Here is an 11,311-nt window from a genome sequence, read left to right as displayed (position 1 = left end):
GGCATTACATAGGCCGAAGAGCATTACTCTACAGAAAAAATACGCCCCATTCTATAGCAAATGCTATTTTGGATTGGTTAGCAGGAGCAATTTGCACTTGGATATAAACACTAAAACCATCCAAGAAGCTGTATATCTCTATTCACCGTTAGGGAGTTTGGTAGATATATGGGGTTGAGGTAAAGCATTTTCATGTATGAAGTCTTGCAAAATTGTTACTGCCCTGACGGTTGAGATTCTTGATTTGGACCTTCCTCTATTACCGCGAATGCTAAATTTGTTGCCGCCCTTTGCCTTGGTGACTAAATCCCAATATGTACCATGGGATAATCTAGTAATATTGCGATATGCCTTATTGCAAATCTTTTTTCCATTTACGAGGAGTTTTACCTTTTGTCTTGAACTTAGCCTTTTCTTGCCATTCTAAAGAAAGTAAGAGAGACTTGTGAGAAGGTATTCATTTCTTTCGCTTCCTCTTCTTTGCCACATGTGTCCTCTACATTCCTTGATGTCTACAAGATCTATAAAGTGCATACATCTTCGCTTGCAAGATAGATATCCCAATGCATTTAACATGTTCTCCTCCTTCATTACTCTCTTTCTCTTTGGTTGCTTTTGTGGATTTGCCTGGATCGCTTTCTCTTCATGCATGTGTATGACTGTTTTCGTTCCTCGTGCATGTTGTTATTTGTATTTATGCACTTCTTCTCCTCACATTTGTTTGTAACCAAGCATCCATGATTGTTCGTTGCATCCTTGGCCATATCACAATCAAAGTTGAACAATGAATAATCCTATGTTGATCTCATCCTCATTTTTAACATACTCTTAGGACCATTCAATGAATTCAATATTCTACAAGAGTATCGAGAACCTTGAAACTCTTCCACTCTTGAGAGAACATCGCTCATTGGGACATCTTGCATGGCTTTCACAAATCCACAAGCTTGATTGACACCAGGTTTGTTAATATGCATGAACCCATCCACACTTGACAAGACATCGCTATTGAAACCTTTGCCCTTCTCACTGTGCAAGAATTCATCCACCCCATATAAGGCTTCACTTCTAAAATCATTTTGTTTCTTAGAGCCAATGAACTCATCCACTCCATATAAGATGTCACTTCTATAATTGAGTACATTAAAATCATCCACGTTTGAAGTGATAGAGCTTGGCACATGGGCACGCTTTTTAGGTCCTTTGATATTGTAGTATACCTTGTCTTTATCATTAAAAACCACGTGCCTCTTCCTCATGTTTAAAAATTGCATGCTCCATCTCATATTCTTGCCTACCTCATAGTAGGGATCATATAAGGATGCTATGTTATCAACCATACCATCATCAGTGGCTTTTAGAATCCTCATATGTGGAAATGACCATTGCTCCACTTGTTCAAATCCCAATACTTCATCTTCTGCTACAGTCTTATTTGTAAATGATCTCATTTGTAAAATTTCCCCTATAGTAAAATCCAAGGTGGTGCACTTTGTATTCTTGATAATGTCCGTTGCATAAGTCTCGTCTTTGTCCCATGCTATAAATGATTTGTTGGATGTATTGTAGGGCATAACATCTCCAAGTGTTTCCATATCTCCACATTTATACTTTAGCTCAACATGTGCGCTAAGAATCTTTGATATAGTAACTGCCACCTTATCTTCACCAAGTCTTCAAAAGTGGCAAACTGAATTGGGATCACTATCATGGATTGTGTAGCAAATGCAACTACTTCTCTTTTGCTACATAAAATCACATCCATCCCTAGAACAAAATCTATAGCCATCTCCTTTGTGAGAGTCCTTTGCAAGCAAGTTGCAGTAGCAACAATTACATAAATATTAGTCTCTTTTTAATAATCTACTCATTTATTATAATTTTTAAGTAGTACTTAATTTATTGGTGGGAGAAGTTATCCACTCAAGTATTCATTAGATGGACATGCCACTTTGCATGCAACCCAATAACACCTATGTTGAGGTGCGTGCAAAGTATTGTGCCCATCGGCTATGCTTTGCATGGTATAGATCATGCATTAAACATTTATGCCTTAGTGGCATACACAACCATTAAAAAAAACAATTTTAGGTGTGTTATCCGACCAAGTGCTTATCGTATGGGTGTACAGTTTGCATACAACTCAATACCACCACTTTGGGGGAGCATGAAAACTATTGTGCCCATCGGATATGCTTTTCATGGTTGAGGGAGCATTAAATACCATTTTCGCCTTAGTGTCATGCACAACCGTAAAAAAACACGGTCCTAGGTCTGTTATTCGAACAAGTGGTTATGGGATGAGAGCGCCACTTTGCATGTAAGTCGATTTCACCGATTGAAAGGTGCGTGCAAAGTATTTTGCCCATCGGATATGATTTTCATTGTCGATCAAGAATAAAACACCGTTTTTGCCTTGGTGTCATGCACAACCATTAAAAAACACGGTCCTACGGGTGTTATTCCAACACTTTACTTATCCGATGGGGGCTCCACTTTTCATGCAGGTCAATTCCAACTAGGTTGAGGTGCGTGAAAAGTATTGTGACCATCGGATATGCTTTGCATCGTCTTATACAACATTTTTCCCCTAGTGATATGCACATCTGTAAAAAAGCACGCCCTTAGGTGTGTTATCTGACCAAGTACTTATCAGATGGGTGTGCCTCTTTGCAAACAAGTCAATACCACCTAGTTTGAGGCATGGGAAAAGTAATGTGCCCATCGAATATGCTTTGCATTGTCGATCGAGCATTAAATACCATTTTTGCCTTAGTGTCATGCACATCCGTAAAAAAACACGCTGCTAGGTATGTTATCTAATAAAGTACTTATGGGATGGGAGATCCACTTTGCATGTAAGTCAATTCCACCTAGTTTAAGGTGCGTGCAAATTATTGTGCCCATCGGATATGCTTTGCATTGTCGATCAAATATAAAACACCGTTTTTGCCTTAGTGTGATGCACAACCATAAAGAAACACGGTCCTAGGTGTGTTATTCAAACAAGTACTTATCGAATAGGGGCTCCACTTTGCACATAAGTCAAGTTCAACTAGGTTGAGGTGCGTGCAAAGTATTATGACCATCGGATATGCTTTGCATGGTCGATCACGCATTATAGACTGTCTTTCCCCTAGTGATATGCACATCCATAAAAAAACATGCCCTTAGGTGTGTTATCCGACCAAGTACTTATCAGATGGGTGTGCCTCTTTTCAAAAATGTCAATACCACCTAGGTTGAGGTGCAAGTAAAGTATTGTTCCCATCGAATATGCATTGCATGGTCAATTGAGCTTTAAATTCTGTTCTTGCCTTAGTGTCAAGCACATTCGTACCTCTTTGAGAACATTTCAATACCACCTAGGTTGAGGCATAGGAAAAGTGTTGTGCCCATCGGATATCCTTTGTATGGTCAATCAAGCATTAAATACTATTTTTGCTCTAGTGTCATGCACATCCGTAAAAAAACACGCTGCTAGGTATGTTATCCGAAAAGCACTTATAGGATGGGCATGCCACTTTGCATGTAATTCAATTACACCTAGTTGAAGGTGTGTGCAAAGTATTGTGCCCATCAGATATGCTTTGCATTGTCAATCAAGCATAAAACACCATTTTTGCCTTAGTGTCATGCACAACCATGAAAGAACACGGTCCTAGGTGTGTTAATCAAACAAGTACTTATCGGATGGGGGCTCCACTTTGTATGCAAGTCCTTTTCAACTAGGTTGAGGTGCGTGCAAAGTATTGTCACCATCAGATATGCTTTGCATGGCCAATCACGCATTATACACCGTTTTTCCCCTAGTCATATGCACATCCGCAAAAAAACACGCTGCTAGGTATCTTATCCGATCAAGCACTTATGGGATGGGTGTGCCACTTTGCATGTAAGTCAATTCCACCTAGTTGAAGGTGTATGCAAAGTATTGTGCCCATCGGATATGCTTTGCATTGTCGATCAAGCATAAAACACCGTTTTTGGCTTAGTGTCATGCACAACCATGAAAAAACACGGTCCTAAGTGTGTTAATCAAATAAGTACTTATCGGATGGGGGCTCTAGTTTGCACGCAAGTCCCTTTCAACTAGGTTAAGATGCGTGCAAAGTATTGTCACCATCGGCGGATATGCTCTGCATGGTCGATTACGGATTATACAACGTTTTTCCCGTAGTGATATGCACATCCGCAAAAAAACATGCCCTTAGGTATGTTATCTGACCAAGTACTTATCGGATGGGTGTGCCTCTTTGAGAACATTTCAATACCACCTAGGTTAAGGTGTAGGAAAAGTATTATGCCCATCAGATATGCTTTGCATGGTCGATCGAGCATTAAATACCATTTTTGCCTTAGTGTCATGCACATCCATAAAAAAACACGCTGCTAGGTGTGTTATCCGATCAAGTACTTATGCGATGGGAATGCAACTTTGCATGGTCGATCACGCATTATACACCGTTTTTTCCCTAGTGATATGCATATCCGCAAAAAAACACGTCCTTAGGTGTGTTATCTGACCAAGTACTTATCGGATGGGTGTGCCTCTTTGAGAACATTTCAATACCACCTATGTTGAGGCCTAAAAAAAGTGTTGTGCCCATCGGATATCCTTTGCATGGTCGATCGAGCATTAAATACTATTTTTGCTCTAGTGTCATGCACATCTCTAAAAAAACATGCTGCTAGGTATATTATCCGATCAAGCACTTATGGGATGGGAGTGCCACTTTGCATGTAAGTCAATTCCACCTAGTTGAAGGTGTGTGCAAAGTATTGAGCCCATCGGATATGCTTTGCATTGTCGATCAAGCATAAAACAATGTTTTTGCCTTAGTGTGATGCACAACCATGAAAAAACACGGTCCTAGGTGTGTTAATCAAACAAGTACTTATCGGATGGGGGCTCCACTTTGCACACAAGTCCCTTTCAACTACGTTGAGGTGCATGCAAAGGATTGTCACCATTGGATATGATTTGCTTGGTCGATCACGCATTATACACCGTTTTTTCCCTAGTGATATGCACATCTATAAAAAAACGTGCCCTTAGGTGTGTTATTTGACCAAGTACTTATCGGATGGGTGTGCCTCTTTGAGAACATTTCAATACCACCTAGGTTGCAGTGTAGGAAAAGTTTTGTGCCCATTAGATATCCTTTGCATGGTCGATTGAGCATTAAATACTATTTTTGCTCTAGTGTCATGCACATCCGTAAAAAAACATGCTGCTAGGTATGTTATCCAATCAAGCACTTATGGGATGGGCGTGCCACTTTGCATGTAAGTCAATTCCACCTATTTGAAGGTGTGTGCAAAGTATTGTGCCCATCAGAAATTCTTTGCATTGTCAATCAAACATAAAACACCGTTTTTGCCTTAGTGTCATGCACAACCATATAAAAATAGCCGTAGGTGTGTTATTCAAACAAGAACTTATCGGATGGGGGCTCCACTTTGCACGCAAGTCTGTTTCAACTACGTTAAAGTGCATGCAAACTATTGTCAGCATTGGGTATGCTTTGTACGGTCGATCATGCATTATACACCATTTTTTCCCGAGTGATATGCACATCCACAAAAAAACACGCCCTTAGGTGTGTTATCTGACCAAGTACTTATCGGATGGGTGTGCCTCTTTGAGAACATTCCAATACCACCTAGGTTGAGGGATATAAAAAGTGTTCTGGACATCATATATCCTTTGCATGACCGATTGAGCAATAAATACTATTTTACATCTAGTGTCATGCACATCCATAAAAAAACACGCAGCTAGGTATGTTATCCGATCAAGCACTTATGGGATGGGCGTGCTACTTTGCATGTAAGTCAATTCCACCTAGTTGAAGGTGTGTGCAAATTATTGTGCCCATAGGATATGCTTTGCATTGTCGATCAAGCATAAAACAACGTTTTTGCCTTAGTGTCATGCACAACCATGAAAAAACACGGTCCTAGGTGTGTTAATCAAACAAGTACTTATCGGATGGGGGATCCACTTTGCACTCAAGTCCGTTTCAATTATGTTGAGGTGTGTGCAAAGTATTGTGACCATCGGATACGATTTGCATGGTCGATCACGCATTATACACCGTTTTTTCCTAGTGATATGCACATCCGCAAAAAAACACGCCCTTAGGTGTGTTATCTGTCCAAGTACTTATCGGATGGGTGTGCCTCTTTGAGAACAATTTGATACCACCTAGGTTGCGGTGTAGGAAAAGTATTGTGCTCATTGTATATCCTTTGCATGGTCGATCGAGCATTAAATACTATTTTTGCTCTAGTGTCATGCACATCCGAAAAAAAATACGTTGCTAGGTATGTTATCTGATCAAGCACTTATGGGATGGGTGTGCCACTTTGCATGTAAGTCAATTCCACCTAGTTGAAGGTGTGTGCAGAGTATTGTGCCCATCGGATATGCTTTGCATTGTCGATCAAGCATAAAACACCGTTTTTGGCTTAGTGTCATGCACAACCATGAAAAACATGGTCCTAAGTGTGTTAATCAAACAAGTACTTATTGGATGGGGGCTCTAGTTTTCACACAAGTCCGTTTCAACTAGGTGGAGATGCATGCAAAGTATTGTCGCCATAGAATATGCTCTGCATCGTCGATTACGCATTATAGGCCCTAGTGATATGCACATCCGCAAAAAAACACGCCCTTAGGTATGCTATCTAACCAAGTACTTATCGGATGGGTGTGCCTCTTTGAGAACATTTCAAAATCACCTAGGTTAAGGCGTAGGGAAAGTATTGTGCCCATCGGATATGCTTTGCATGGTCGATCGAGCATCAAATACCATTTTTGCCTTAGTGTCATGCACATTCGTAAAAAAACACGCTGCTAGGTGTGTTATCTAGTCAAGTACTTATGCGATGGATCAAGCATAAAACACCGTTTTTGCCTTAATGTCATGCACAACCATATAAAAACACGGCCGTAGGTGTGTTATTCAAACAAGTACTTATCGAATGGTGGCTCCACTTTGCAAGAAAGTCCGTTTCAACTATGTTGAGGTGCATGCAAAGTATTGTCACCATCGGATATGCTTTGCATGGTCGATCACACATTATACAGCATTTTTTCTCTAGTGATATGCACATCTGTAAAAAAACACGCCCTTAGGTGTGTTATCTGACCACTTGAGTACTTATCGGATGGGTGTGCCTCTTTGAGAAAATTTCAATACCACCTAGGTTGAGGCGTACAAAAAGTGTTGTGCCCATCGGATATCCTTTGCATGTTCGATTGAGCATTAAATACTATTTTTGCTCTAGTGTCATGCACATCCGTAAAAAAACACGCTGCTAGGTATGTTATCCGATCAAGCACTTATGGGATGGGAGTGCCACTTTGCATGTAAGTCAATTCCACCTAGTTGAAGGTGTGTGCAAAGTATTGTGCCCATCGGATATGCTTTGCATTGTCGATCAAGCATAAAACATTGTTTTTGCCTTAGTGTCATGCACAACCATGAAAAATCACGGTCCTAGGTGTGTTAATCAAACAAGTACTTATTGGATGGGGGCTCCACTTTGCATGCAAGTACGTTTCAACTACGTTGAGGTGCTTGAAAAGTATTGTCACCATCGGATATGCTTTGCAAGGTCGATCACGCATTATACACTGTTTTTTTCCCTAGTGATATGCACATCCACAAAAAAACACGCCCTTAGGTGTGTTTTGTGACTAAGTACTTATCGGATGGGTGTGCCTCTTTGAGAACATTTCAATACCACCTAGGTTGCGGTGTAGGAAAAGTGTTGTGCCCATCGGATATCCTTTGCATGGTCGATCGATCGAGCATTAAATACTATTTTTGCTCTAGTGTCATGCACATTCATAAAAAAACACGCTGCTAGGTATATTATCCGATCAAGCACTTATGGGATGGGCATGCCACTTTGCATGTAAGTCAATTCAACCTAGTTGAAGGTGTGTGCAAAGTATTGTGCCCATCGGATATGCTTTGCATTGTTGATCAAGCTTAAAACACCGTTTTTGCCTTGGTGTTAAGCACAGTTGTAAAAAAACACAGTCTTGGGTGTGGTATCAGATCAAGTACTTATCTAACCAACACGCCACGTTTCATGCAACTTAATAACACCTAGGTTGAGGTGGGTGCAAAGTATTGTGCCCATCGGATGTACTTTGCAAGCATGATATATCACGTATTAGACTCCGTTTGTGCCTCAATGTCATGCACAACCATAAAAAAACACGCTTTTAGGTGTGTTATCCGACCAACTGCTTATCAGATGGGTGTACCACTTTGCATGCAATGCAATACCACAATTGTTGAGACTCATGCAAAGTATTGTGCCCATTGGATATGCTTTGCATTGTCGGACAAGCATTAAACACTGTTTTGGCCTTAGTGTCATGCACAACCGTCAAAAAACACGATCCTAGATGTGTTATTCGACTAAGAACTTATGGGATGGGCATGCCACTTTTCATGTAAGTCAATAATACCTATGTTAAGATGTGTGCAAAGTATTGTGATGATCGGATATGCGTTGTATTGTCGATTAAGCATAAAATAGCATTTTTGCCTTAGTGTCATGGACAACAACCAATAAAAAACATGGTCCTAGGTGTGATATTCTAAAAAGTACTTGTCATATGGGGAAGCCATTTTGCAAGAAAGTCAATTTAAACTAGGTTGATGTGTGTGCTATTAGCCGGAAAAGAAGTCGAGACCAGAGGCTAGAGGCTAAGCATGGCGACGCTCAAGGGCCATAGAGAAAAGGAGATCACGAGGGCGAACGGTTGTCATAGGAGGGAAAAAGGAATTAGAAGTGGAGGGAAGGAAGAAGGAGACTATGACACAAGGGGAAAAGGAGAGGGGGAAGAGAAGCATGTACATGATAGGAGGAGGAATGTAGAGATGGAGACATCAAGGGAAGAGAACCATACTTTACTTGAAAGAAGGGGTGAGAGGGAAATATCAAAATACTAGCTAGGTGGCTTTACAAGAATGAGCGTGTCTCATCAAGGAATAGCCCCTTCCTTTTATAGCCAAAAGAAGGGGTCTCTCCCCATTAATGTATCCTCCCACATGCATGGTGTGTGTGGAAAAGTCTCCCATGTGGGCTAGGCGGTTACGCACTCTCAATTGTGAGCGACAACCCTTTGCCTCAATTTTCCACATAAATCAAGCCCCATATCTCAAGTCTATGATACTCCCTTGGTCTCTTTCCAATTTTATAATATGTTCAAACCTCTAGGAGGACAAGTGGAGGGTTGGCACAAGGAATCTTGCCACCTCATCCTACTTTCCCCATTATTTAACTTGCTCTCTTGGACCTTCTATACCTCCCCTACATGGGCCTATCCCATATGGAGGTAATAACTCAATATAATATCCATCTCCACCTATTTTATATTGCTTCTCCCATGGACTTTGAGCCATATCTCACTAAATGCAGCCTAGGTGGAGGGGTGGCACATGGAGGAGCCATGCCACATTACATTTTATAATATTACTATCATGGATTATGTACAACACACCTTATGGGTCCTCTTACATGGAAGGGTGGCACATGGTCATGCCCTGCCACCTCAACCTTGGGCCCTATGCACACCATATTTTATTATACTATTGCCACATATACAAACACACATACATATTAATGCCTTTTTCCTTAGACAATTTTATCCATAACAGTTCCCCCCCCAGGCAGGGAATGCACAGCATTTCCATGCCTGGGTCCATCACGCACAAAGAAAGGCTTGAGGTAACGCTTGTTGATCACCTTCTTGCCATATGGTTCATGCAGCTCTTGAACTTGTACAGACCCGTTGCTATGTTCCTTGATGACTTTGTATGGACCAGTCCACAGTGGCAGAAACTTCTTATCCATTTGGTGGTCCAATCTGTTATCAAATCATAGCACAACATCCCCCTTAGCAAAGTGTCTTTCCCATCCCTTGTGAATCTTAGCATCCAATCGGGCCTTTTGTCGATTCTTTTGGATCTCTGTTTGGTGTAGTGCAAGGTGTCGGGTTTCATCTAACTTCTCAAGTTGTACCAATCTGGCCTCTACATGTTCATCTTCTGTCATCCTCTGTTCCTGTGCCAATCTCAAGGCCGGAATCTCTATCTCTAGTGGTAAAACTGCCTCAGTACCATACACCAACTCAAAAGGAGTGTGACCTGTAGATGTTTTATGAGTGATGTTGTAAGCCCACACGGCTTCAGTGACGTTCTGATCCCATTGGCTCCTGTTCCCTGCGGCCATTTTTCCCATGGTTTTACAAAGGAGGCCATTGGTCCGCTCTGTTTGACCCATGGATGCTGGATAATAGATGCTAGAAGTGTGATGATTAATACCCATGCGATCCATGAGTAACTCCACTGCTTCATTTAAGAATGGACTCCCATGGTCAGAGACTCTATCTCCATGGGTGTCCCAAACCTTGAGCAGATACGTTCAAATATGAAATTTGAAACTGCCTTGCCATTTGCAGCAGGGAGGGCGATAGCTTCAGCCCACTTAGTGACATACTGAGTGGCTACCAAAAGATACTTCTTTTTGCGGGCAGTCATGGGCAAGGGCCCGACAAAATCTATTCCCCACTTCTGAAACGGATGGATGGACATCACTGGGTGATGTTGCCCAGGACGCAAATCCTTCCTACCAAAGAATTGACATGGTTCACAGGTTTTGCAATACAAAGTGACATCCTTGAACAAGGTCGGCCAATAGTATCCAGCATGTAAAATCTTCTTAGCTGTATAGTCACTGGCATAGTGGCCTCCACAAAATCCATCATGATAATGCTTCAATACCTTAGGCACTTCATCTGCATCAATGGCCCGTCTTAGTACCCCATCCATGCCTTGACGGTACAACACCCCATCAAGGAGGGTGTAGCGCCTACTATCTCTGCGGATCTTCTTTCTCTCATAGCTAGTACTTTCTGAAGGAAAGGAGAAAGCGGTCAAAAACTTGTAGATACCACCATACCAAGGATCCCCAACTTCTATGGCTGCTACCAGGGTTACATCAAGGCACTCCTCTAAATCAATCAAAGCATTCTTCAGGTTGGAACAACCCCCTTTTACAATTTTGAAAGAAAAATCATATTCTTGTAGAACTGCCAACCATTTGGCCAACCGGCCCATGGGATTTGGTAATTGAAGAACCTGCTTTGCAAGACCAGTGCCAGTGAGTATAAAGAAGGACTTTCCAGCCACATAATGCTTAAATTTCTCAATGCAAAACACCAAAGACAAGGCATGCTTGTCGGCCTCTGAATAGCGTCGCTCAGTGTCGAGCAATTGTC

The sequence above is a fragment of the Dipteris shenzhenensis genome, chromosome 10 (genome assembly GCF_047967505.1).
Source record: "Dipteris shenzhenensis isolate YYH24624 ecotype China chromosome 10, Dip_SZ_1.0, whole genome shotgun sequence".
NCBI lineage: Eukaryota > Viridiplantae > Streptophyta > Polypodiopsida > Gleicheniales > Dipteridaceae > Dipteris > Dipteris shenzhenensis.
Note: the sequence above shows the minus strand (reverse complement) of the source record.